The sequence below is a fragment of the Oncorhynchus mykiss genome, chromosome 25 (assembly GCF_057628025.1).
Source record: "Oncorhynchus mykiss isolate SJ-2025 chromosome 25, ASM5762802v1, whole genome shotgun sequence".
Taxonomy (NCBI): Eukaryota; Metazoa; Chordata; class Actinopteri; order Salmoniformes; family Salmonidae; genus Oncorhynchus; species Oncorhynchus mykiss.
The window spans coordinates 37380843-37406776 of record NC_143046.1 but is presented as its reverse complement, the minus strand read 5'-3'; the positions used below and the strand labels follow the sequence as shown (position 1 = coordinate 37406776).

General features: G+C 41.4%; 2 long non-coding RNA genes across 7 annotated transcripts in view; one reads left to right on the top strand and one right to left on the bottom strand.

The window, feature by feature from the left end:
* LOC149971810 (uncharacterized) overlaps window positions 1-25934 on the top strand; it is a 152741-nt gene that overhangs the window by 115818 nt on the left and 10989 nt on the right. The gene's annotated exons all lie outside the window — the stretch shown is intronic.
* LOC149971811 (uncharacterized) lies at window positions 1728-11279 on the bottom strand. Of its 2 annotated transcripts, XR_016492106.1 has the most exons (3): window positions 10836-11083; window positions 5739-10420; window positions 1728-3427 (listed from the first exon to the last, which is right to left on the bottom strand). It is a non-coding gene; the product is annotated as an uncharacterized LOC149971811 (long non-coding RNA). The 2 variants fall into 2 exon arrangements; XR_016492105.1 differs by having other exon boundaries at window positions 5739-11279.

Sequence of the window (25934 nt, the reverse complement as noted above, 5' to 3'; positions counted from 1 at the left end):
GTATTAACTTTTAACAAGGCACACCTGTTCATTGAAATGCATTCTAGGTTATTTTAATTGAGATGGTTTGGGATAAGTTGGACCGCAGGGTGAAGGAAAAGCAGCCAACGAGTGCTCAGAATATGTGGGAACTCCTTTAAGACTGTTTGAAAAGCATTCCAGGTGAAGCTGGTTGAGAATGCCAAGAGTGTGCAAAGTTGTCATCAAGGCAAAGGGTGGCTACTTTGAAGAATCTCTATTATAAAATATATTTTGATTTGGTTACGACATACTATGTGTTATTTTATTTTATTGATGTCTTCACTATTATTGTACAATGTATTATTGTACAATGTAGAAAATAGTACAAAAAATGAAAAACACTGGAATGAGAAGATGTGTCCACACCTTTGACTGGTACTGTATATACAGAGAATGTTCAGTGCCAAAAATAAGGGGTTAAATACATGTAAAACAGTTTTTTTTTACAAATGTTTCCTGATCTTTCTTATATCCCTCAGATATAGGACAAACACTTCAGAACAAACTTAATTTAGATTTTTGGGGGAATATCTGTTGTTCCATGGAGTGAATCTGTTATACAATGCCTTTTGTATGGGCTAATAACAAAGGCCAAACATTTGTTTTCATCAAGTACTTTGTTTTTTTATACATCAAGAGGTCTTAAAATTCTAAATCAAATAGCAAAATTATCCTTGGTATGACCTTCTTAAAACAATTCCATATAGCTCAGTAGAATACCCCCCCCCCCCCCCCCCCCCTCCCCCTTAGACAGGGCTTAGGGTTAATCGATCAAGCAGGCCTTTATGATGGAGTGAAAAAACGGTTGTGCGGAAGAGATAATATAATTCAGTCATAATAAGCTCATGAATTGGTAATGGCACGAGCTGGTTTTCAGCAGAAGTTTCTGAGTGCCAATAAAATATTTGAATGACCTTGGCGATGCACACAAGATAATTATCTGCTGAAATCAATGGCGAGCGCTTTGACGAATGTTATCATCAAGGCAACTGCCACAGAGGCATAATTCCTTTTCCTATATGAGGATTCACTCTCTTTGATGAAAATCCAACATTTACTGTACGTTTGAATTAAATAAATTATCTTTTGTTTTCTGCAGCAATGATTTAACATGATTTTCCTACTTCAGGCCTGTTTGATACTATACTCAATTTCAACAAACTTGTTTAGACTATGGACATTTAGGGAAAAACCTGAAATCCAATTGGAATGCTCTGTAATTGCTCTGGACTCGAGCGTGAACAATGTCTTCTTATAATTAAGAAGGGCATTCCAACTGGGGATCATTCTGATGTACTGTATAGGTCAGGAGTGGTCAACTATCTTACAACTCAGAGTTAGTACATTTAATATCTGTGATGTTAGTAATAATGAGCAGTCAAGGCAAGGTGCTCTAATGCTGATAAACCCAACTGAGAAATATGAATTATATAACCGTTGTGTACCACCATACTCCAATCCTGCAGAAGCGGCCATTTTGAGTGAGTGCTTACAGATAAGTGATTCTGAATAATGACTGAAGAGGCCATTGACAGACTAAATCTCACCCTTATGACTACTTCTCAGCCCAGATTGCAGTAGGTATGAAGTCAAGGGTGAAATGATGTGACAATTATTCTACAGTGTTGATGCTCGCACCTGTTAGTGGCGGCACCTCAAGCCGGTCCCCTTGACTAGCAACAAAAATTGATGGCTTTAATCACTCCTTTTTAATGGTGACAATATCATATTTTATTGTTTTCTGAAATATCTTTACAGCTTGGGAAAACGCAATCAGCCGTCAGAATCAATTACTGTCATAATTGTGATGTATTAAAGGCAATCCAATGCTGGTGCTTGCCTTATAACAGTAGATTTTAGGGGTCATTTACTGCTTAATTGACTCACCAATAAAAAACAGGAAACCGCATAGCTCCCAGCAGGTGGACCTTTCAGGATTACTTTCAGGAGGTGCCTTGAGACAACAGGGAAGGAATAAGAAAAAAACGAAGCAGAGGTAACCAAAAACAGTAGACAGTGGGAGAAAGCAGAGGTTGTTTGGGAGGGAGGTGATTGCCGTGAAGATTCAATGTTCATGTGAAAAGTGCTGAATTGGCCAAACAGCAATATAAAATAATTTACCGGAAACTTTGTTACAAAAGGTCAGATTATTATAGATTATATTTTGGGGATAATACACCCTGCCCATTAGTACTTATAGTATAAAGGGGTCATTGTGGATCAGTATAAGACGTGCCAAGAGTGAAGAAGAATGTTGTCGGGTCATGGATTGACCTTTTGTAACAAAGTGTTATTTTCTCACAAAGGGGTCTAACAAATCCAAAATCATGTCATACACAGCATATTGAAAGGCCCAGCCTAAATGAAATATATGTGACACACAGGGACATATTGTACATTCTACTTTGAGTCCTGAAAGGGCAGCACACAGATGTTTCACATAGGACAATGATGGAGGGGTGGGTGTAGAATGGGTGTAAAGTACCTTCAAACTACAGACATACTGTGTTACAAAGACAGCAGAGTGATGTCCAACTACGGTCCTGTCCTTCCAGGAGAGACAGATTCACATCAGCTGCTAGTTTTTTACAAAAGCTAGGTGCATACACACCAACATGGTCTCATTAAAATAGGAAAAAAAACAGACATTTAACCATTGTAGTGACATGTCAGCTGAGCTAACATGAGTTACAGTAGGTCACTTATCGTGACATATGCTACTATAAGGAAAAGAGTGTCGTTAAACTTATTGTTTGGAGTGTGATATATTGGTAGCATGGACAGCAGTAGAGATGATGCTGCCTGGAAATGTGCTCCTGGGAAATGTGGTGGAGGTACTGTAATTTATTTATATATTATTTATTATATTAATAAAAGCCTTCTTACATCAGCTGAAGTCACAAAGTGCAGGACTGAAACCCAGCCTAAAACCCCAAACAGCAAGCAATGCAGGTGTAGATGCACAGTGGCTAGGAAAAAACTCCTTAGAATGACTAGAACCTAGGAAGAAACCTAGAGAGGAACCACGCTATGAGGGGTGGCCAGTCCTCTTCTGACTGTGACGGGTGGAGATTAGAACAGAACATGGTCAAGATGTTTAAATGTTCATAGACGACCAGCAGGGTCAGATAATAATAATCACAGTGGTTGTAGAGGGTGCAACAGGTCAGCACCTCAGGAGTAAATGTCAGTTGGCTTTTCATAGCCGATCATTCAGAGTGTCTCTACCGCTCTTGCTTTCTCTAGGGAGTTGAAAACTTCAGGTCTGGGACAAGGTAGCACATCCGGTGAACAGGTCAAGGTTCCATAGCTGCAGGCAGAACAGTTGAAACTAGAGCAGCAGCATGACCAGGTGGACTGGGGACAGCAAGGAGTCATCACGCCAGGTGGTCCAAGGGCTCAGGTCCTCAGAGAGAAAGAGAGAGAGAGACACATAAACTATTGCAGCATAAATACTGGATGCTGGGACAGGAGGGGTCGGGAGACACAGTGGCCCTGTCCGATAATACCCCCGGACAGGGCCAAACAGGCGGGATATAACCCCAAAAACTTTGCCAAACCACAGCCCCAGTATCCACCAACTTACCATCCTGAGACAAGGCAGAGTGTAGCCCAGAATGATCTCCCCCACGACGCCCCCACCCAACCCAGACAGGAAGATCACGTCAGTGACTCAACCCATTGAAGTGACGCACCCCTCCTAGGAACAGCATGGAAGAGCACTAGTAAGCCAGTGACTCAGCCCCTGTAATAGGGTTTGAGGCAGATAATCCAAGTGGAGAGAGGGGAAACGACCAGGCAGAGACCGCAAGGGTGGTTCGTTGCTCCAGTGCCTTTCCGTTCATCTTAACACCCCTGGTCCAGACTACACTCAATCATATGACCTACTGAAGAGATGAGTCTTCAATAAAGACTTAAAGGTCGAGACCGAGTCTTCGTCTCTCACATGGATAGGCAGACCATTCCATTAAAATGGAGCTCTGTAGGAGAAAGCCCTGCCTCCAGCTTTGCTTAGAAATTCTAGTAAGGAGACCTGCGTCTTGTGACCGTAGCGTACGTAGCAAACCAATCAAATGCTTTGTAGGTTAGCAGTAAAACCTTGAAATCAGCCCTTGCCTTATCAGGAAGCCTGTGTAGAGAGGCTAGCATTGGAGTAATATGATACATTTTTTGGGTTCTAGTCAAGATTCAAGCAGCCGTATTTAGCACTAACTGAATTTTATTTAGTGCTTTATCCGGGTAGCCGGAAAGTAGAGCATTGCATTAGTCTAACCTAGAAGTGACAAAAGCATAGATACATTTTTCTGCATCATTTTTGGATGGAAACTTTCTGATTTCTTCAATGTTACGTAGATGGAAAAAAGCTGTCCTTGAAACAGTCTTGATATGTTCGTCAAAAGAGAGATCAGGGTCTAGAGTAACGCCGAGGTCCTTCTCAGTTTTATTTGAGACGACCTAGAACTAGCAGCTTTGTTTTGTCCGAGTTTAAAAGTAGAACATTTGCCGCCATCTACATCCATATGTCTGAAACACAGGCATCCAGGGAGGACAATTTGGGGGCTTCACCATGTTTCATCGAAATGTACAGCTGTGTGTCGTGCGCATAGCAGTGAAAGTCAACACTATGTTTCTGAATGGCATTACCAAGAGGTAAAATATATAGTGAAAACAATAGTGGTCCTAAAACAGAGCCTTGAAGAAAACCGAGATTTATAGACGATTTGTCAGAGGACAAACAATCTACAGACAAACTTATATCTTTCCGACAGATAAGATCTAAACCAGGTCAGAACGTGTCCGTGCAGACCAATTTGAGTTTCCAATCTCTCCAAAAGAATGTGGTGATTGATGGTATCAAAAGCAGCACTAAGATCTAGGAGCACAAGAACAGATGCAGAGCCTCGGTCTGATGCCAATAAAAGGTATTTTACCACGTTCACAAGTGCAATCTCAGTGCAATGATGGGGTCTAAAACCAGACTGAAGCATTTCATATACATTGTTTGTCGTCAGGAAGGCAGTGAGTTGCTGCGCAACAGATTTTTCAAACATTTTCGATTCGATATAGGACAATATTTATTTATTTTTTGGGGGTCCAGGTTTGGCTTTTTCAAGAGAGGCTTTATTACTGCCCCTTTTAGTGAGTTTGGTACACATTCGGTGGATAGGGAGCCGCTTATTATGTTCAACATAGGAGGGTCAAGTACAGGAAGCAGCTCTTTCAGTAGTTTAGTTGGAATAGGGTCCAGTATGCAGCTTGAAGGTTTAGAGGCCATGATTATTTTCATAATTGTGTCAAGAGATATAGTACTAAAACACTTGAGTGTCTCCCTTGATCCTAGGTCTTGGCAGTGTTGTGCAAACTCAGGACAACTGAGCTTTGGAGAAATAATCTGATTTTAAAACCTCTTGGGGATAGTGAGACGCTAGCGTCCCAAGTGGCCAATAGCCTCGGGAAATGCAGAGCGCCAAATTCAAATAAAACGCGTTAAAACTCAAACTTTCATTAAATCACACATGCAGGGTACTCAATTAAAGCTACACTCGTTGTGAATCCAGCCAACATGTCAGATTTTAAAAATGCTTTTCGGCGAAAGCATGAGAAGCTATTATCTGATAGCATGCACCCCCTGAACCACCTGAACGAGTTGTAAACAAAATAATTAGCGTAGCCGGCGCTACACAAAACACTGAAATAAAATATAAAACATGCATTACCTTTGACGAGATTCTTTGTTGGCACTCCAATATGTCCCATAAACATCACAATTGGTCCTTTTTTTTCGATTAATTCCGTCCATGTATACCCAAAATGTCCATTTATAAAGCAGGTTTGATCCGGAAAAAAAACAGCTTTCCAAAACACAACGTCACTACAAAACATTTCAAAAGTTGCCTATAAACTTTGCCAAAATATTTCAAACTACTTTTGTAATACAACTTTAGGTATTTTTAAACGTTAATAATCGATCAAATGGTAGACGGGGCAATCTGTATTCGATAGAGAAAGTAAACAAAACATCCCTCTTGTGTAACTATCAACAGTGTAACGTTGTTCCAGGATGTGCCTCTTCTTTGTTTCACCAATGATTAACTTCAACCTAATTACAAAGACTGGTGACATCCTGTGGAAGTAGTAGGAACTATAAAATGGGCGCTATCTAATTTCCCTTGGCAAAGACAACTGAGGGAACGGTCAGAGGAAAAAAATGGTTTTATTCTGAACAGTTTTTCCTTAGGGTTTTGCTACATGCTACATAAGTTCTGTTATAGTCACAGACATGATTGAACCAGTTTTAGAAACTTCAGAGTGCTTTCTATCCACACCTACTAATCATATGCATATAATATATTTCTGGCATGAGTAGCAGGAAGTTGAAATTGTGCACGCTATTTATCCAAAAGTGGAAATGCTGTCCCCTATCTCTAAGATTAAGAAGAGTCTGTAATTTGCTTTTTTATGATCATGATCTTTTCGACAAAGAAGTTCATTAATTTATCACTGCTGACGTGAAAGCCATCCTCTCTTGCGGAATGCAGCTTTTTAGTTAGCTTTGCGACAGTATCAATTTTTTTTTTTGATTGTTCTTATTTTCCTCAATTAAGTTGTAAAAATAGGATGATCGAGCAGCAGTGTGGACTCTTCAATACGGCACAGTGCTGTCTTTCCAAGCTAGTCTGAAGACTTCCAGTTTGGTCTAGCGCCATTTCAGTTCCAATTTTCTGGAAGCTTGCTTCGGGAATTGCTTACTCGGGTATTTTCTGTATACCAGGGAGCTAGTTTCTTATGACAAATGTTTTTTGTTCTTAGGGGTGCGACTGCATCTAGGGTACTACACAAGTTTCAATTGAGTTCCTCAGTTAGGCGGTTACTGATTTTTGTACTCTGATGTCCTTGGGTAGGTGAAGGGAGTCTGGAAGGGCATCTAGGAATCTTTGGGTTGTCTGACAAATTATAGCACAGCTTTTGATGATCCTTGGTTGCGTTCTGAGCAGATAAATTGTTGAGATTGCAAACGTAATAAAATGGTGGTCCGATAGTCCAGGATTATGAGGAAGAACATATATCCACAACATTTATACCACAAAAACAAAACTAGGTTAAGATTATGATTGTGGCAGTGAGTAGGTCCGGAGACATGTTGGATAAAACACACTGAGTCAATGATGGATCCGAAAGCCTTTTGGAGGGGGACTGTGGACTTTTTCATTTGAATATTAATGTCACAAAAAATGTGAATATTATCTGCCATGACTACAAGATCCAATGGGAATTCAGGGAACTCAGTGAGGAACGCTGTATACGGCCCAGGAGGCCTGTAAACAGTAGCTATACAAAGTGATTGCGTAGGCTGCATAGATTATGACTAGAAGCTCAAAAGAGGAAAACACAGTCGTTTTGTTTTTATTGTAAATTGAAATTAACACCTCTGCCTTTGCGGAATGCACGGGGGATATGATCACTAGTGTAACCAGGAGAAGAGGCCTCATTTAACACAGTAAATTCATCAGGCTTAAGCCATGTTTCAGTAAGGCCAATCACATCAAGATTATGATCAGTGATTAGTTAATTGACTACAACTGCCTTGGATGTGAGGGATCTAACATTTAAGTAGCCCTATTTTGAGATATCACAATCTCTTTCAATAATGACAGGAATGGAGGAGATTGCTAAGGCGTGAGATTGCTAAGGCGAACACCGCCATGTTCAGTTTTGCCCAACCTAGATCGAGGCACAGACACGGTCTCAATGGGAATAGCTGAGCTGACAACACTGACTGTGCTAGTGGCAGACTCCACTAAGCTGGCAGGCTGGCTAACAGCCTGGGGCCTGGCCTGCACCTTATCACATTGTGGAGCTAGGGGAGTTAGAGCCATGTCTATGTTTGTAGATAAGATGAGAGCACCCAACCAGCTAGGATGGAGTCCGTCACTCCTCAGCAGGACAGGCTTGGAGCTGTTTGTGGGTGAGTCCCAGAAAGAGGGCCAATTATCTACAAATTCTATCTTTTGGGAGGGGCAAAAAACAGATTTCAACCAGCGATTGAGTTGTAAGACTATGCTGTAGAGCTCAACACTCCCCCTTACTGGGAGGGGGCCAGAGACAATTACTTGATGCCGACATCTTTCTAGCTGATTTACACATTGAAGCTATGTTGCGCTTGGTGACCTCTGCCTGTTTCTACCCGCCATCGTTGGTTTCGAAGTATATTACAATATCCCTATACTCTCAACACTCGCCAATTTTAGACATAGCCAGCACCATCTTCAGATTAGCCTTAACGTCGGTAGCCCTGCCCCCTGGTAAACAGTGTATGATCGCTGGATGATTCGTTTTAAGACTCATATTTTGGGTATACCAAGCCAATGAGTAGTGTTTTCAATTCGTCAAAGCTAATGATGCAAGGCTCGGCCTCTGACTCCAACTTGTTGCCTTATGGTTAGAACCGGTTGAAAGTTTCTGTCGGCTGAATGAGCGACACCGGTTGAGCATTCCTACAACATTTCCTTCCAGAAGCCATGAGAAAATTGTCCGGCTGCGGGGACTGTGCGAGGGGACTTATACTACTATCTGTACTTATTGGTGGCACAGACGCTGTTTCATCCTTTCCTACACTTAAATTACCCTTGCCTAACGATTGCGTCTGAAGCTGGGCTTGCAGCACGGCTATCCTCGCCATAAGGCGATCGTTCAACTGTGTCATGACTCCTACCGAAGGTGGCTCCCCTTCCCGTTTGGGTGGCGCTCGGCGGTCGTCACCGGCCTACTAGCTGCCACTCATCTTTTCCTCCCCCTCCTTGTCTGTTTATTAGTTACACCTGTTGTTAATTAGATTTATTAGTTGGGCTTTATTAGCCAGCCGGCCCGCCTGCTGGGTGTGCGGGATTGTTTTATGTGTACTCTTTGTACATATATGTAGGTCACGGTTGTTCGTGTACGTGAGCTGTTTTTTGGGACTGTTTAGTTCCCCTGTGTTTTGGGGCATTTGTTTTGAGTGGCGTCTCTTTTCACCTGGTCGGTGTATAAAGAAGTAGCCTACTCTGAACTCTCTGTCTCCTGCGTCTGACTCCTTCCTCCACTACACCCCGGGCATTACAAACTGTATGTTATGAGTACAGCAACTGCAATTAGAAGGCATAATGTTAATGTTACAACTTAGCTTCGGCTGGTGGATGTCCTGACATACCAAGTCCAGATATAGTGTCCGGGGTGAAAATGTTGAATGAAAAACGTTGAGTGAGGGAAAAAATAATATAAACGGTAATTAAAAAGTAAAAAGCGCAAAGTTGGCAGGTAGCAAAGTAAGGTTAGCATCAAACCGCACAGCAGCACGTAAACAAGTCTACAAGTTGTGACTGAATAAGGTCCAGCTGACCAAAGACATGAAAGAAAATGCCTTAACGCCATGCTTTAGCCATCATGTGGTTTCAGTGATTAAAGGCATAAACATCATACAGAGGATGCAGTGGTATAATTTAAGTGCAGTGGTGGGGCTTATTTATAAACAGCCTGGGAGAGGGTGCAAGCAATCAAACGTTTGGACACACCAACTCATTTAAAAGGCTTTTCTTTTTTTTTTACTATTTTCTAAATTGTATAATAGTAGTGAAGACATCAACACTATGAAATAACACATTTGGAATCATGTAGCAAACAAAAAAAGTGTTAAACAAATCAAAATATATTTTAGATTTGAGATTCTTCAAAGTCGCCACCCTTTGCCTTGATGGCAGCTTTGCAGAGTCTTTGTATTCTCTCAAACAGCTTCACCTGGAATGTTTTTACAATAGTGGAGTTCCCACCTATTCTATAAGGAGGAGTTCCCACCTATTCTAAGAACTTCTTAGCTGCATTTTCTTCACTCTGTGGTCCAACACATACTAACCATGTCATGGGATACTAGGAGTGGTGGGTTGGAATCAGGCACAGAGAGCAGGGTTCGGTATATCGTGATTTATTCTCCTCCAAAAAATGGTCACGCCAACATACAGGGCGCATCGACCAGCCCAAACACAGGACCAAACAGTCCGGAGAAAACACACATGAAAACCACTATCCAACAGAGTAACAAAAACAATCCCGCACAAAACAAGGGCGGGACAACCTACTACATATAGGGAAGCTAATTAAACTAAAATACACACAGGTGAAACTAATAAGACAAAACCAACAGACAAATGAAAAAGGGATCGGTAGCGGCTAGTAGGACGGTGACGACGACCGCCGAGCACCGCCCGAACTGGCAGGGGAGCCAACTTCGGCGGAAGTCGTGACAAACCATCTCAATTGGGTTGAGGTTGGGTGATTGTGGAGGCCAGGTCATCTGATGCAGCACTCAATCACTCTCCTTCTTGGTCAAAATCCCTTACAAAGCCTGGAGGAGAGTTGGTTCATTGTCCTGTTAAAAAAACGAATGCTATTACAGGTAAACGCAAACAGATCAAATCAAATTTATTTATAAAGCCCTTCTTACATCAGCTGATATCTCAAAGTGCTGTACAGAAACTCAGCCTAAAACCCCAACCAGGAAGCAATGCAGGTGTAGAAGCACGGTGGCTAGGAAAAACACTCTAGAAAGGCCAAAACCTAGGAAGAAACCTAGAGATGAACCAGGCTATGAGGGGTGGCCAGTCCTCTTCTAGCTGTGCCGGTGGAGATTATAACAGAACTTGGCCAAGATGTTCAAATGTTCATAAATGACCAGCATGGTCAAATAATATTAATCACAGTAGTTGTCAAGGGTGCAACAAGTCAGCACCTCAGGAGTAAATGTCAGTTGGCTTTTCATAGCCGATCATTAAGAGTATCTCTACCGCTCCTGCTGTCTCTAGAGAGTTGAAAACAGCAGGTCTGGGACAAGGTAGCACGTCCAGTGAACAGGTCTGGGTTCCATAGTCGCAGGCAGAACAGTTGAAACAAGAGCAGCAGCACGGACTGGGGACAGCAAGGAGTCATCATGCCAGGTAGTCCTGAGGCATGGTCCTAGGACTCAGGTCCTCTGAGAGAGAGAAAGAAAGAAAGAGAGAGAGAGAGCATACATAAATTCACACAGGACACCGGATAAGACAGGAGAAGTACTCCAGATATAACAGACTGACCCTAGCCCCCCGACACATACACTACTGCAGCATAAATACTGGAGGCTGACACAGGAGGGGTCAGGAGACATTGTGGCCCCATCCGATGGTACTCCCAGACAGGGCCAAACAGGCAGGATATAACCACACCTACTTTGCCTAAGCACAGCCCCAACACCACTAGAGGGATATCTTCAACCACCAACTTACCATCTTGAGACAAGGCAGAGTATAGCTCACAAAGATCTCCGCCACGGCACAACCCAAAGCGGGGGCGCCAACCCAGACAGGAAGATCACGTCAGTGACTCAACCCACTCAAGTGACGCACCCTCCTAGGGACGGCATGGAAGAGCACCAGTAAGCCAGTGACTCAGCCCCTGTAATAGGATTAGAGGCAGAGAATCCTAGTGGAGAGAGGGGAACCGGCCAGGCAAAGACAGCAAGGGCGGTTCGTTGCTCCAGAGCCTTTCCGTTCACCTCCTGGGCCAGACTACACTCAATCATATGACCTACTGAAGAGATGAGTCTTCAGTAAAGACTTAAAAGTTGAGACCGAGTCTGCGTCTCTCTCATGGTTAGGCAGACCATACCATAAAAATGGAGCTCTATAGGAGAAAGCCCTGCCTCCAGCTGTTTGCTTTGAAATTCTAGGGACAATTAAGAGGCCTGCGTCTTGTGACCAAAGCTTACGTGTAGGTATGTACGGCATGACCAAATTGGAAAGATAGGTAGGAGCAAGCACATTTAATGCTTTGTAGGTTAGCAGTAAAACATTGAAATCGAGCCCTTGCCTTAACAGGAAGCCAGTGTAGGGAGGCTAGCACTGGAGTAATATGATCAAATCTTTTGGTTCTAGTCAGGATTCTGGCAGCCGTATTAGGCACTAACTGAATTTTATTTAGTGCTTTATCCGGGTAGCCGGAAAGTAGAGCATTGCAGTAATCTAACCTAGAAGTTCTAGAAGATTCGTTTTAAGACTCATATTTTGGGTATACCAAGCCAATGAGTAGTGTTTTCAATTCGTCAAAGCTAATGATGCAAAGCTCGGCCTCTGACTCCAACTTGTTGCCTTATGGTTAGAACCGGTTGAAAGTTTCTGTCGGCTGAATGAGCGACACCGGTTGAGCATTCCTACAGCATTTCCCTCCAGAAGCCATGAGAACGTTGTCCGGCTGCGGGGACCATGTGAGGGGATTTGTACTAACGTTTCTATCTGTACTTACTGGTGGCACAGATGCTGTTTCATCCTTTCCTACACTGAAATTACCCTTGCCTAACGATTGCGTCTGAAGCTGGGCTTGCAGCACAGCTATCCTCACCGTAAGACAATCGTTCTCATGTATATTATGGAGTATAGCGACTGCAATTAGAAGGCATCATGTTTATGTTACTACTTAGCTTCGGCTGTTGGAAGTCCTGACGAACCATGCCCAGATAAAGCGTTGAGTGAGGGAAAAACTAAAAATATAAACGGTAATTAAAAAGTAAAAACCGCAAAGTTGTCAGGTAGCAAAGTAAGGTTGGCAACAAACCGCACAGCAACACGTAAACAAGTCTGCAAGTTGTGACCGGAAATTATCTCGTCCTGATGTCAACAATACATGCACTTTAAAAATGAAGGATTGGGATGGCATATCGCTGCAGAATTCTGTGGTAGTCATGCTGGTTAAGTGTGAATTCTAAATAAATCACCAACAAAGCACCCACACACCATCACACCTCCCCCTCCATGCTTCAGGGTGGGAACCAAACATGCAGAGATAATCCGTTCATCTACTCTGCGTCTCACAAAGACACAGTGGTTGGAACCAAAAATCTCACATTTGGACTCATCAGACCAAAGGCCAGATTTCCACCGGTCGAATGTCCATTGCTCGTTTTTCTTGGACCAAGCAAGTCTCTTATTCTTATTGGTGTCCTTTAGTAGTGGTTTATTTGTAACAATTTGACCATGAATGCCTGATTCACGGAGTCTCCTCTGAACAGTTGATGTTCAGATGTGTCTGTTACTTGAACTTGGTGAAGCATTTATTTGGGCTGCGATTTCTGAGGCTGGTAACTCTAATGATCTTGTCCTCTGCAGCAGAGGTAACTCTATTCTTTTTATGTTACGGACCTCATGATAGCCTGTTTCTGCAACTGCACTTGAAGAAACTTTCAAAGTTCTTTACATTTTCCAGATTGACTGACATTCATGTCTTAAAGAATGATAGACTGTCATCTCTATTTACTTATTTGAGATGTTATTGCCATAATATGGACTTGGTCTTTTACCAAATAGGGCTATCTTCTGTATACGACCCCTACCTGGTCACAGCACAACTGATTGTCTCAAACGCATTAAGAAGAAAATAAATTCCAAAAATGAACTTTTAATAACATAACCTGTTAGTTGAAATGCATGCCAGGTGCATGCCACCTCATGAAGCTGGTTGAGAGAATGCCAAGACTGTTCAAAGCTGTCATCAAGGCAAATGGTGGCTACTTTGTAGAATCTCAGATATAAAATATATTTAGATTTGTTTAACACTTTTATGTTACTTATGTGTTATTTCATAGTTTTGATGTCTTCACTATTATCCTACAATGTAGAAAATAGTAAAAATAAAGAAAAACTCTTGAATGAGTATGTGTCCAAACTTTTGACTGGTACTGTTTATTGGCTATATTGTAGAAATTCATTTTGGTCTTAATTTAAGGTTAGGCATTAGGATTAGCAGTGTGGTTAATGTTATGGTTATGTTTACGTTTAAAATCAGATTTAAAGTGACCACTCTGCAGAGCTGCCTCCAGAACAAGATTTATGACAACAACAAAAAACACTAACCTGCGTATTTTCCAGCCTATCTGTCACGACTTCCGCCGAAGTTGGCTCCCCTGCCTGTTCGGGCGGTGCTCGGCGGTCGTCGTCACCGTCCTACTAGCCACTACCGATCCCTTTTTCGTTTGTCTGTTGGTTTTGTCTTATTAGTTTCACCTGTATGTATTTTAGTTTGATTAACGTCCTTATATATAGTAGGTTGTCCCGCCCTTGTTTTGTGCAGGATTGTTTTTGTTACTCTGTTGTATGGTGGTTTTTCGTGTATGTATTCCCCGGACTATTTTGGTCCTGTGTTTTGGGCTGGTTAATTGTATGCGCCCTGTGTGTTGGCATGACCGTTTTGTGCACCGGAGAATAAACTGACACTCTACTGAACCCTGCTCTTTGCGCCTGATTCCACCCACCACTCCTAGTATCTCGTGACACTATCACCATTATTAACAACAATTGTATTTGTAAACTTAATTGACAACGATAGGTGTTGATGAACAGGCAAGTAGACCAATCACATCTATGAGGATTTGGCACATAAAAAGTGATTGGAGAAGCTCCACGTTCACTTTACTTGATTGACCCTTAGAAAATAAGTGGAACCTATGTCTTGGGACGGCACAGGGCATAAGTGAAATAAGCGGTCACTTAAGGACCCCAGCTACTAGGGGGCCCCAACAACATCATAATGTTTTATTTACTGTTGAGAGTTCAAATAGTACAATACACAGGAAGCAATTTCAAAATGTGGTAGTGCATCAGCAGTTTTTATCTTGTAATGTCAGTCACTGACAGCCACTTAATTAGCCCATGTCAACTAACATTATTTAATTTGGTAATTTAGTCTAGGCAGATATCTACACCTTGTAGTAATCATGGCCAAATTACTGACCAGGCACGCGGGGCATCTGCCCTTGGGCCCTGACCTCCATGGGGCCCACATAGACTTTGTCACTCTCACTCAGATATCAAATGAACATGGCATAAATCATAGCAAAATGTGTAGAATTGCATTAAATTAGCTTAAACATTTATATTTTTTCTCTCCACCCTAGGAAACATTTGTAGAATTACATGAAATTATTTTGGACACTGTAACATGTTATCTCTGCCCCATGACAAAATGTGAAGAATTGCAGAAAATTTGCTTTCAAACCACAATATTTTCTCTAGAAGCTCCCAAGAGGGGGACTACTTAAAATGTTTACCCATGAGGTGGGGGGCTCCCAACCAAATCTTGTTTAGGAATGCCAAAAAGGCAGTGCTGGCCCTAGCTACAGTATCTTCACCTTGGGAGTTTTTACATGTCAACAGAGCAGGGAAAACTAACTGAATATGTACAGTGCCTTCAGCAACTATTTATACCCCTTGACTTGATCCACAATTTGTTGTGTTACAGTCTGAATTCAAAATGGATTAAAAAACAATTTTCTCACACACAATACCTCATAAAGACAAAGTGAAAACATGTTTTTAGGCATTTTTGCAAATGTATTGAAAATTAAATACAGAAATATTTCATTTACATAAGTATTCACACCTGAGTCAATAAATGATAGAACCACCTTTGGCAGCAATTTACAGCTGTCGGTCTTTTTGCGTATGTCTCTAAGAGCTTTGCATACCTCCATTGTAAAATATTTGCACATTATTCTTAAAACAAAATCTAGTTCTGTCAAGATTTTCAAGTCGATTGAAGTCAAAATAGTATCTAGACCACTGAGGAACATTCAATGTCGTCTTCGTAAAAATATGTTGTTTGATGCAAGAAACCACTTTACAAAATAAAGGTCATTATTCCTATACTATTATTACAGAGAGTCAGACAAATTATGCTATCCTCTGCCTACTGGCTACTTAGCTTATTCAAGCATGTCTCTGATAGAGTTCAGTATGTAAAATCGGAGGGTCTGTTGTCCGGGCCTCTGGCAGTCTCTATGGGGGTGCCACAGGGTTAAATTCTTGGACCGACTTTCTTCTCGGTATACATAAATGATGTCGCTCTTGCTGCTGGTGAGTCTCTGATCCACCTCTGCGCAGACGACACCATTCTGTATACTTCTGGCGGCCCTTCTTTGGACACTGTGTAAACAATCCTCCAGGCGAGCTTCAATGCCATACAACTCTCCATACAACTCCGTGGCCTCCAATTGCTCTTAAATACAAGTAAAAGTAAATGCATGCTCTTCAACCAATTGCTGCTTGCACCTGCCCGCCTGTCCAACATCACTACTCTGGACGGCTCTGACTTAGAATATGTGGAAAACTACAAATACCTAGGTGTCTGGTTAGACTGTAAACTCTCCTTTCAGACTCACATCAAACATCTCCAATCCAAAGTTAAATCTAAAATTGGCTTCCTATTTCGCAACAAAGCATCTTTCACTCATGCTGCCAAACATACCCTTGTAAAACTGACCATCCTACCAATCCTCGACTTCGCCGATGTCATTTACAAAATAGGCTCCAATACCCTACTCAATAAATTGGATGCAGTCCATCACAGTGCCATTCGTTTTGTCAACAAAGCCCCATATACTACCCACCACTGTGACCTGTACGCTCTCGTTGGCTGGCCCTTGCTTCATACTCGTCGCCAAACCCACTGGCTCCAGGTCATCTACAAGACCCTGCTAGGTAAAGTCCCCCCTTATCCTAGCTCGCTGGTCACCATAGCAGCATCCACCTGTAGCATGTGCTCCAGCTGGAAATATCTCTCTGGTCACCCCCAAAACCAATTCTTCCTTTGGCCGCCTCTCCTTACAATTCTCTGCTGCCAATGACTGGAACAAACTACAAAAATCTCTGAAACTGGAAACACTTATCTTCCTCACTAGCTTTGAGCACCAGCTGTCAGATCAGCTCACAGATTTCTGCACCTGTACGTAGCCCATCTATAATTTAGCCCAAACAACTACCGCTTTCCCTACTGTATTTATTTATTTTGCTCCTTTGCACCCCATTATTTCTATCTCTACTTTGCACATTCTTCCACTGCAAACCAACCATTCCAGTGTTTTACTTGCTATATTGCATTTACTTCGCCACCATGGTCTTTTTTTTTGCCTTTACCTCCCTTATCTCACCTCACTTGCTCACATTGTATATAGACATTGTATATATTTTTTCTACTGTATTATTGACTGTGTTTGTTTTACTCCATGTGTAACTCTGTGTTGTTGTATGTGTCGAACTGCTTTGCTTTATCTTGGCCAGGTCGCAATTGTAAATGAGAACTTGTTCTCAACTTGCCTACCTGGTTAAATAAAGGTGAAATAAATTTAAAATGTCCTAAAATACAACAAAAAATGCACTTTACCTGGCTCGCTTTTCAAAGACGCCTATAAATGCTTTTGTGTAACCAATCACCCATTGCTGACTAGAAATGAGCTATAACTGGGCTAATAACTCACTTGCTAGCAAAGAATCGTGACAAATTTGCACACGTAGGTATATGCATCTCTCACTTCGATCTCAAAACAAACGTAGGTACATGCATCTCTCGCTTCGATCTCAAAACAAACGTAGGTACAAGCATCTCTCGCTTCGATCTCAAAACAAACGTAGGTACACACATCTCTCGCTTCGATCTCAAAACAAACCGCATCTTCTCGTGAGCACTCATGCTTCATTGTGAATGGCACCAATCCATATATGGCAATGGTCTATTTGCATATAGGGATACTGCAGCTCTGATTGGTTAATGCTGCACTGGTTTGTAGAGTATAGGCTGAGTCATGCCTGTCAATGCAATAGAATCCTACTCCGGTGCATTTTGCCCATAAGAAAATATCTTAGTATAAGATATCAAAGTTAGTTTTGCATAGTAAGTCAGTCTTGCATAGTTCGTTTTGTTTCGGTATGTTGCATTGAAAGTGGCTAATATTGGCAATTCCCACAGTAGAGGGAAATGTTGATAGTGCTAACTAAAGGGGAAAACTAGAAAGTTGGGTGAAGTTCAATCTCGTGCTTCTCTGCGCAGGCTGATATTTATTCTGTGCAGAGGTCCCAGGGGAGCTGCACGCCCGTGCACAGTTTAGAGGGAACATTGGCTGTATTCCGTTTGTTTTTACCCCAAAAACTCCCTAGTCATTGTCGATAACAAATATACCCATAACCTTACAGATACTTGTATGTGTGGGATACAGAGATTAGGCAATCATTCAAAAATCATGTTAAACACTATTATTCAACACAGAGTAAGTCCCTGCAATGTATTACAGTGCCTTGCGAAAGTATTCGGCCCCCTTGAACTTTGCGACATTTTGCCACATTTCAGGCTTCAAACATAAATATATAAAACTGTATTTTTTTGTGAAGAATCAACAACAAGTGGGACACAATCATGAAGTGGAACGACATTTATTGGATATTTCAAACTTTTTTAACAAATCAAAAACTGAAAAATTGGGCGTGCAAAATTATTCAGCCCCCTTAGGTTAATACTTTGTAGCGCCACTTTTTGCGGCGATTACAGCTGTAAGTCGCTTGGGGTATGTCTCTATCAGTTTTGCACATCGAGAGACTGACATTTTTTCCCATTTCTCCTTGCAAAACAGCTCGAGCTCAGTGAGGTTGGATGGAGAGCATTTGTGAACAGCAGTTTTCAGTTCTTTCCACAGATTCTCGAGTGGATTCAGGTCTGGACTTTGACTTGGCCATTCTAACACCTGGATATGTTTATTTTTGAACCATTCCATTGTAGATTTTGCTTTTATGTTTTGGATCATTGTCTTGTTGGAAGACAAATCTCTGTCCCAGTCTCAGGTCTTTTGCAGACTCCATCAGGTTTTCTTCCAGAATGGTCCTGTATTTGGCTCCATCCATCTTCCCATCAATTTTAACCATCTTCCCTGTCCCTGCTGAAGAAAAGCAGGCCTAAACCATGATGCTGCCACCACCATGTTTGACAGTGGGGATGGTGTGTTCAGGCTGATGAGCTGTGTTGCTTTTACGCCAAACATAACGTCTTGCATTGTTGCCAAAAAGTTAAATTTTGGTTTCATCTGACCAGAGCACCTTCTTCCACATGTTTGGTGTGTCTCCCAGGTGGCTTGTGGCAAACTTTAAATGACACTTTTTATGGATATCTTTAAGAAATGGCTTTCTTCTTGCCGCTCTTCCATAAAGGCCAGATTTGTGCAATATACGACTGATTGTTGTCCTATGGACAGAGTCTCCCACCTCAGCTGTAGATCTCTGCAGTTCATCCAGAGTGATCATGGTCCTCTTGGCTGCATCTCTGATCAGTCTTCTCCTTGTATGAGCTGAAAGTTTAGAGGGACGGCCAGGTCTTGGTAGATTTGCAGTGGTCTGATACTCCTTCCATTTCAATATTATCGCTTGCACAGTGCCCCTTGGGATGTTTAAAGCTTGGGAAATGTTTTTGTATCCAAATCCGGCTTTAAACTTCATCACAACAGTATCTCGGACCTGCCTGGTGTGTTCCTTGTTCTTCATGATGCTCTCTGCGCTTTTAACGGACCTCTGAGACTATCACAGTGCAGGTGCATTTATACGGAGACTTGATTACACACAGGTGGATTGTATTTATCATCATTAGTCATTTAGGTCAACATTGGATCATTCAGAGATCCTCACTGAACTTCTGGAGAGAGTTTGCTGCAGTAAAGGGGCTGAATAATTTTGCACGCCCAATTTTTCAGTTTTTGTTTTGTTAAAAAAGTTTGAAATATCCAATAAATGTCGTTCCACTTCATGATTGTGTCCCACTTGTTGTTGATTCTTCACAAAAAAAATACAGTTTTATATCTTTATGTTTGAAGCCTGAAATGTGGCAAAATGTCGCAAAGTTCAAGGGGGCCGAATACTTTCGCAAGGCACTGTATGTGACTCGTCAAGCCTTGTTAAATTTGACACCTGAAGTGATTGAGGCCTGACATAACTTTCAATGGCTGCAGGGGCAGTATTGAGTAGCTTGGATGAAAAGGTGCCCATTGTAAACGGCCAGCTCCTCAGTCTCAGTTGCTAATATATGCATATTACTATTAGTATTGGATAGAAAACACTCTAAAGTTTCCAAAACTGACAAAATATTGTCTGTGAGTATAACAGAACTGATATTGCAGCCGAAAACCAAAGCAGGAAGTGGATTCTATTTTGAAAACTCCATGTTCCACCCTTTGCTCCATTTAAAGGGATATGAACCAGATTCCTTTTCCTATCGCTTCCTCAAGGTGTCAACAGTCTTCAGACATAGTTTCAGGCTTTTATTTTGAAAAATGAGCCAGATCCATAACGTCGCGTCAAGTGGTCACACGAGTTTTGCTCTTGCAACAGAGTTTGGATAGGTATTGCTTTTCCCTCTCCTACTGTGAAAGACAGAGAACTTGTGCAAGTTCTCCAACATAAAAAGATGAGAGAGGCCTGTAATTTTCATCATAGGTACACTTCAACTATGACAGACAAAATGAGAAAAAAAATTACGAATTTATTTGCAAATTATGGTGGAAAATAAGTATTTGGTCACCTACGAACAAGCAAGATTTCTGGCTCTCACAGACCTGTAACTTCTTCTTTAAGAGGCTCCTCTGTCCTCCACTCGTTACCTGTATTAATGGCACCTGTTTGAACTTGTTATCAGTATAAAAGACACCTGTCCACAACCTCAAACAGTCACACTCCAAACTCCACTATGGCCAAGACCAAAGAGCTGTCATTGGACACCAGAAATCAAATTGTGGACCTGCACCAGGCTGGGAAGGCTGAATATGCAATAGGTAAGCAGCTTGGTTTGAAGAAATCAACTGTGGGAGCAATTATTAGGAAATGGAAGACATACAAGACCACTGATAATCTCCCTCGGTCTGGGGCTCCACGCAAGATCTCACCCCGTGGGGTCAAAATTATCACAAGAACGGTGAGCAAAAGTCCCAGAACCACACAGGGGGACCTAGTGAATGACCTGCAGAGAGCTGGGACCAAAGTAACAAAGCTTACCATCAGTAACACACTACGCCGCCAGGGACTCAAATCCTGCAGTGCTAGACGTGTCCCCCTGCTTAAGCCAGTACATGTCCAGGCCCATCTGAAGTTTGCTAGAGAGCATTTGCATGATCCAGAAGAAGATTGGGAGAATGTTATATGGTCAGATGAAACCAAAATATAACTTTTTGGTAAAAACTCAACTCGTCGTGTTTGGAGGACAAAGAATGCTGAGTTGCATCCAAAAAACACCAAACCTACTGTGAAGCATGGGGGTGGAAACATCATGCTTTGGGACTGTTTTCTGCAAAGGGTCCAGGACGACTGATCCGTGTAAAGGAAAGAATGAATGGGGCCATTTATCTTTTGATTTTGAGTGAAAACCTCCTTCCATCAGCAAGGGCATTGAAGATGAAACGTGGGTGGGTCTTTCAGAATGACCATGATCCCAAACACACCGCACGGGCAACAAAGGAGTGGCTTTGTAAGAAGCATTTCAAGGTCCTGGAGTGGCCTAGCCAGTCTCAGGATCTCAACCACATAGAAAATCTTTGGAGGGAGTTCAAAGTCTGTGTTGCCCAGCAACAGCCCCAAAACATCACTGCTCTAGAGGAGATCTGCATGGAGGAAGGGGCTAAAATACCAGCAACAGTGTGTGAAAACCTTGTGAAGACTTACAGAAAACGTTTGACCTCTGTCATTGCCAACAAAGGGTATATAACAAAGTATTGAGAAACTTTTGTTATTGACCAAATACTTATATTCCACCATTATTTGCAAATAAATTCATAAAAAATCCTACAATGTGATTTTCTGGATTTTTTTCCCTCATTTTGTCTGTCTTAGTTGAAGTGTACATATGATGAAAATTACAGGCCTCTCTCATCTTTTTAAGTGGGAGGATTTGCACAATTGGTGGCTGACTAAATACTTTTTTGCCCCACTGTATATTATCGATTTTATATTTTAAAAACCTGAGGATTGATTATAAAAAACATTTGACATGTTTCTGTGGACATTATGGAAACTATTTGGAATTTGTCTGCGTTGTCGTGACCGCTCTTTCCTGTGGATTTCTGAACATAACAAACAAACTGAGGTATTTTGGATCTAAAAATAATCTTTATGGAACAAAAGGAACATTTGTTGTGTAACTGGGAGTCTCATGAGTGAAAACATCCGAAGATCATCAAAGGTAAACGATTAATTTGATTGCTTTTCTGATTTTCGTGACCGAGCCACCTGATGCTAAGTGTACTTAATGTTTTATTGTGCGATCGATAAGCTTTCGCTGTAAAGCATAATTTAAAAATCTGACACGACAGGTGGATTAACAAAAGGCTAAGCTGTGTTTTCCTATATTGCACTTGTGATTTCATAAATATTTATAGTAATATTTATTGTATGTAGCGCTATGCTATTCAGCGGTTGTTGATGACACTTATCACGATATCGGGATTGCAGCCATAACAAGATAACAAAGGGATTGAATACCTATTGACTAAAGACATTTCAGCTTTTCATTTTTTATTAATTTGTAAAAATGTCCACTTTGACATTATGGGGTGTTGTGTGTAGGGAAGTGACACAAAATCTCAATTTAATCCATGTTAAATTCAGGCTGTAACACAACAAAATGTGGAAAAAGTCAAGGGCTGTGAATACTTTCTGAACAATGCCATTTATGACGAGGGAGGATTATTGTATTTTTTTTATGGGCATGGCCTTACTTTTCTATTACAGCGTGTTGGATAACTATCATTCATATTCCATTCACCCAGTTCAATGTAACATTGACAGGTTTAGGCCGTTACACAACTTTGGGCTACTACATACTCAAATTGTCCCTATACCCATCATGAGGTTGCTACAACCTAGCCTATGAATTAAAGTTTACAACGTAGGTGCACACAGGTCAAGATATTTTTTTTAGATGACAGACAGTGGCACATCCAATACTGCCTTGCACACTATTGCCGGCATCTAGCTTATCTAGGGGGTAATCAAAAGCCCAAAAGTTGCAAACAAGAGTTTATATCGGACAAATTCCAGTATTGTTTATCCCTGTTTCATTTCCTTCCTTTTAAGAAAAGTTAACAGAATCGACAGAATGAATACGCCTCTGATCACGCATAAACACAGTTCACTTTCATAGCAGCCATGTTGTATTCATTCTCGCCTCTACGTATTCTCCTTCTCTCACCTTTACCCTTTGTTTGTGAACTTCAATGAACAACACATCAGCTGTATGTGACCAGGTGAAAAAATCTTTCCAAGCCAAGCCAAACTATTTCATAACCGCTACACACAGCCTACATTGTTGTCCCCATATTAGCTAACTTAACACCCTAGGTCCCCTTCCTCCTCTGAGGAGCCTCCACTGTTTCTGAAGGCACATGAATATAATGCAAGCAGATTGTACTTTAGCAGGTTCCCATTTTGTAGAAGCTCCCTTTTCCTACCTGCGAGGAGGTCACTGTGGCCTACAGCACTGGAGTCTATTTATCAGTACAATTTGACAATACTGTACAGTATGTGGGTCTCTAAACAATATAAGTAGTAATGAATTAGAATGTCAGTCCTCCATATGATAAAATAAACGGTGTCCTATTTTGATGTTGCGCAAATATTGGTGTGCGCAGAATAATGTAATGCACATCCAATCGGCATGCAGAACACGAAAGAGAGAATTGAAAGGAATGGTTTGAATAATAAATGGTGCAAGCAAGAAAAAGAGGAAGGAAAGAGAGGGATGCATCAGCAGATCTGGGACAAATAACTAGGATAGGGGCACTTAGTTCACGTAGCCTGTGAAATTGGACTAGTCGCCCCCTTTTTCCACAGGCTGTGTGAGCAAGTGGAAAACAAATAACTCAGCACTTGACTACTAACGTTGAAACCCTTCTCTGAATTAATAACACTGCTTTATTTATCTGCACTCTGCACCTCACGGTCAGCTCCCACTGTTGTTGTCTGTATCTCTGGCTCAACATCGCTTGGCTTTACTCATTTACTGTATGTTAATGGTCAGCTTGAATTTCTCTTCTCCCCTCCCTGACACTCCTTAATACATTTCTATTGCACCACCTTGCTTTGACCGTCGACTTTGTTGTTTTCGTGGCGACGAACAAATGGGACAACAATTAGGATTGCTCCCACAATCATCCCCTCTCATTCCCCGTTCACACACAATGCAGGGGGAAACGTGAGACGTCTGCATATCCGCAGCTTTCCAACTGCGTGGAACTAGCATGAGACATCAACCAAAAGAGGACAGAAAGCACCACATAGTGCAGAACTGCGTGTTGTGTTAATATTTAATTTTCCTTGGAAACAATCCTCTTCCTGTTGGTTCTCAGTCAGTGACACTAGTCCACTTGATAAGAGATAAACTACTTTTGAGGTCTAATTCTAAAGATTTGTCCTAAGGTCCTCCAACAATATTTGAGCTCAAATGTGCAAAATCATTTATTATTAACTTCAATAATTTTCATTAAACTCACCATTTTAGGTCCACTGCCTTTGGGCTATAGTCTGTTAATTTCCTTTTAGATGGTTGTCATTAATTATGGTACATTGAAACAGTTGCAGCTGGTGGATGTCAAGCAATTGAAATACTTAAGAAGGATTGCAAAACTCTTAGTTCACTCCGAATGAGGAGGGTCATGCTACAGGGATTAGCAACTCACTCATGAAATTGGTGGAAAATCTGGTATATTTGCATTTTCAGTGGACTATTTTTGTATTGTGCATTTTGTATTGTAATACTGTTATATGATGTACTGTTTTATATGTAATGTAAGTGCTTTAATGTGTTTGGACACCAGGAAGAGTAGATGCTGTCTTGGCAGCAGCTGATGGTGATCCCTAATAAATACATATACAAAATGATCCCTTTAATCTTGTCCTATGTAATGGTGCAGGTATTTATCCATGTCAAGTTCTATGTGTGAAGAGTACATGTCTTCCAATGGCCCAAACGCAGGTTGACGTTTGTCATGAGTCTTGTCCTGGAGGCAGAACCGAGTGATTTCCACTTAGATAGGCCAGCTGCAAAGTCAAAATTGGCTATATTATCAAAACTCATTAAAACAAAAATTGAGATTTAAGGTTTGGCATTAGAGTTAGCAGTGTGGTAAAGGTTAGTTCGAGTTAAGGTTAAGATTAAAGTCAGATTGTGCCAGCTAGTGACCCCTCTGCAGAGCTGTTCCAGAACAAGATTTATGACGAAAAATGCTAACCTGCGGCCCAAACCCAAATGGATCCCTAGTGCTTACCCCTAGATCCTTAAGGCCCACATCTAATCCTTTCATATCTATGGGCGATTGGGCACATACAGTACATTGAAAAGGGGCAACAGATGAGTGCGGTATTGGTTGGCTTTACATCTCTTTATACCCATGTCATATCGAGTTGACTTGAGATATAGGATTTAGGTCATGTGTTGAAAGTAGAGAAGGTTTCAATCCGTCTCTGCTGTTAATCTATACACCTTCCCCAGACACTTCTGCACTGAAACAGGTTATGGGCTGGATGCAGTAACAAATGTATTGAGGGTGAAAAAAGTATTCATATGGAGGGCTTAATATCCAAGGGGGCTAAACGAGAACCCTGGCAGAATTATTATGCTTCACTGATTTAATGATCTTGGGAATCTTGCATCCAACCAACTGGGATGATTGAGAGCCCTCCACACTCTTTACCATCAGAGGTATGCATTTGAATGAAAAAATGCCTATGCTGGACAAAGTACTGTATGTTTTTCACATACCTACCAGGAAAAATGCCAATGCTGGAAGAATTGTGTTTCTCACATATGTAACGCAAGCAGGGTTGAGAAACATGGGAGCCGATTTCAGAGAAATTAAATAAGGATCTACATGGAGTATCTCAAATGTGATTGTCTATGTCAACATTGGTGTATAAATTAGATGTTGTAAATAATGAATGAGGAACATGGAACATGCACCCATCCATTAGCTCATGAATGAGGAGTAGTTTCTCTCTCAATTGCTTCATTAATAAAGATCATGCTATATAAGACTATGGTGATTTTCACTCACTGACTCAGTTACA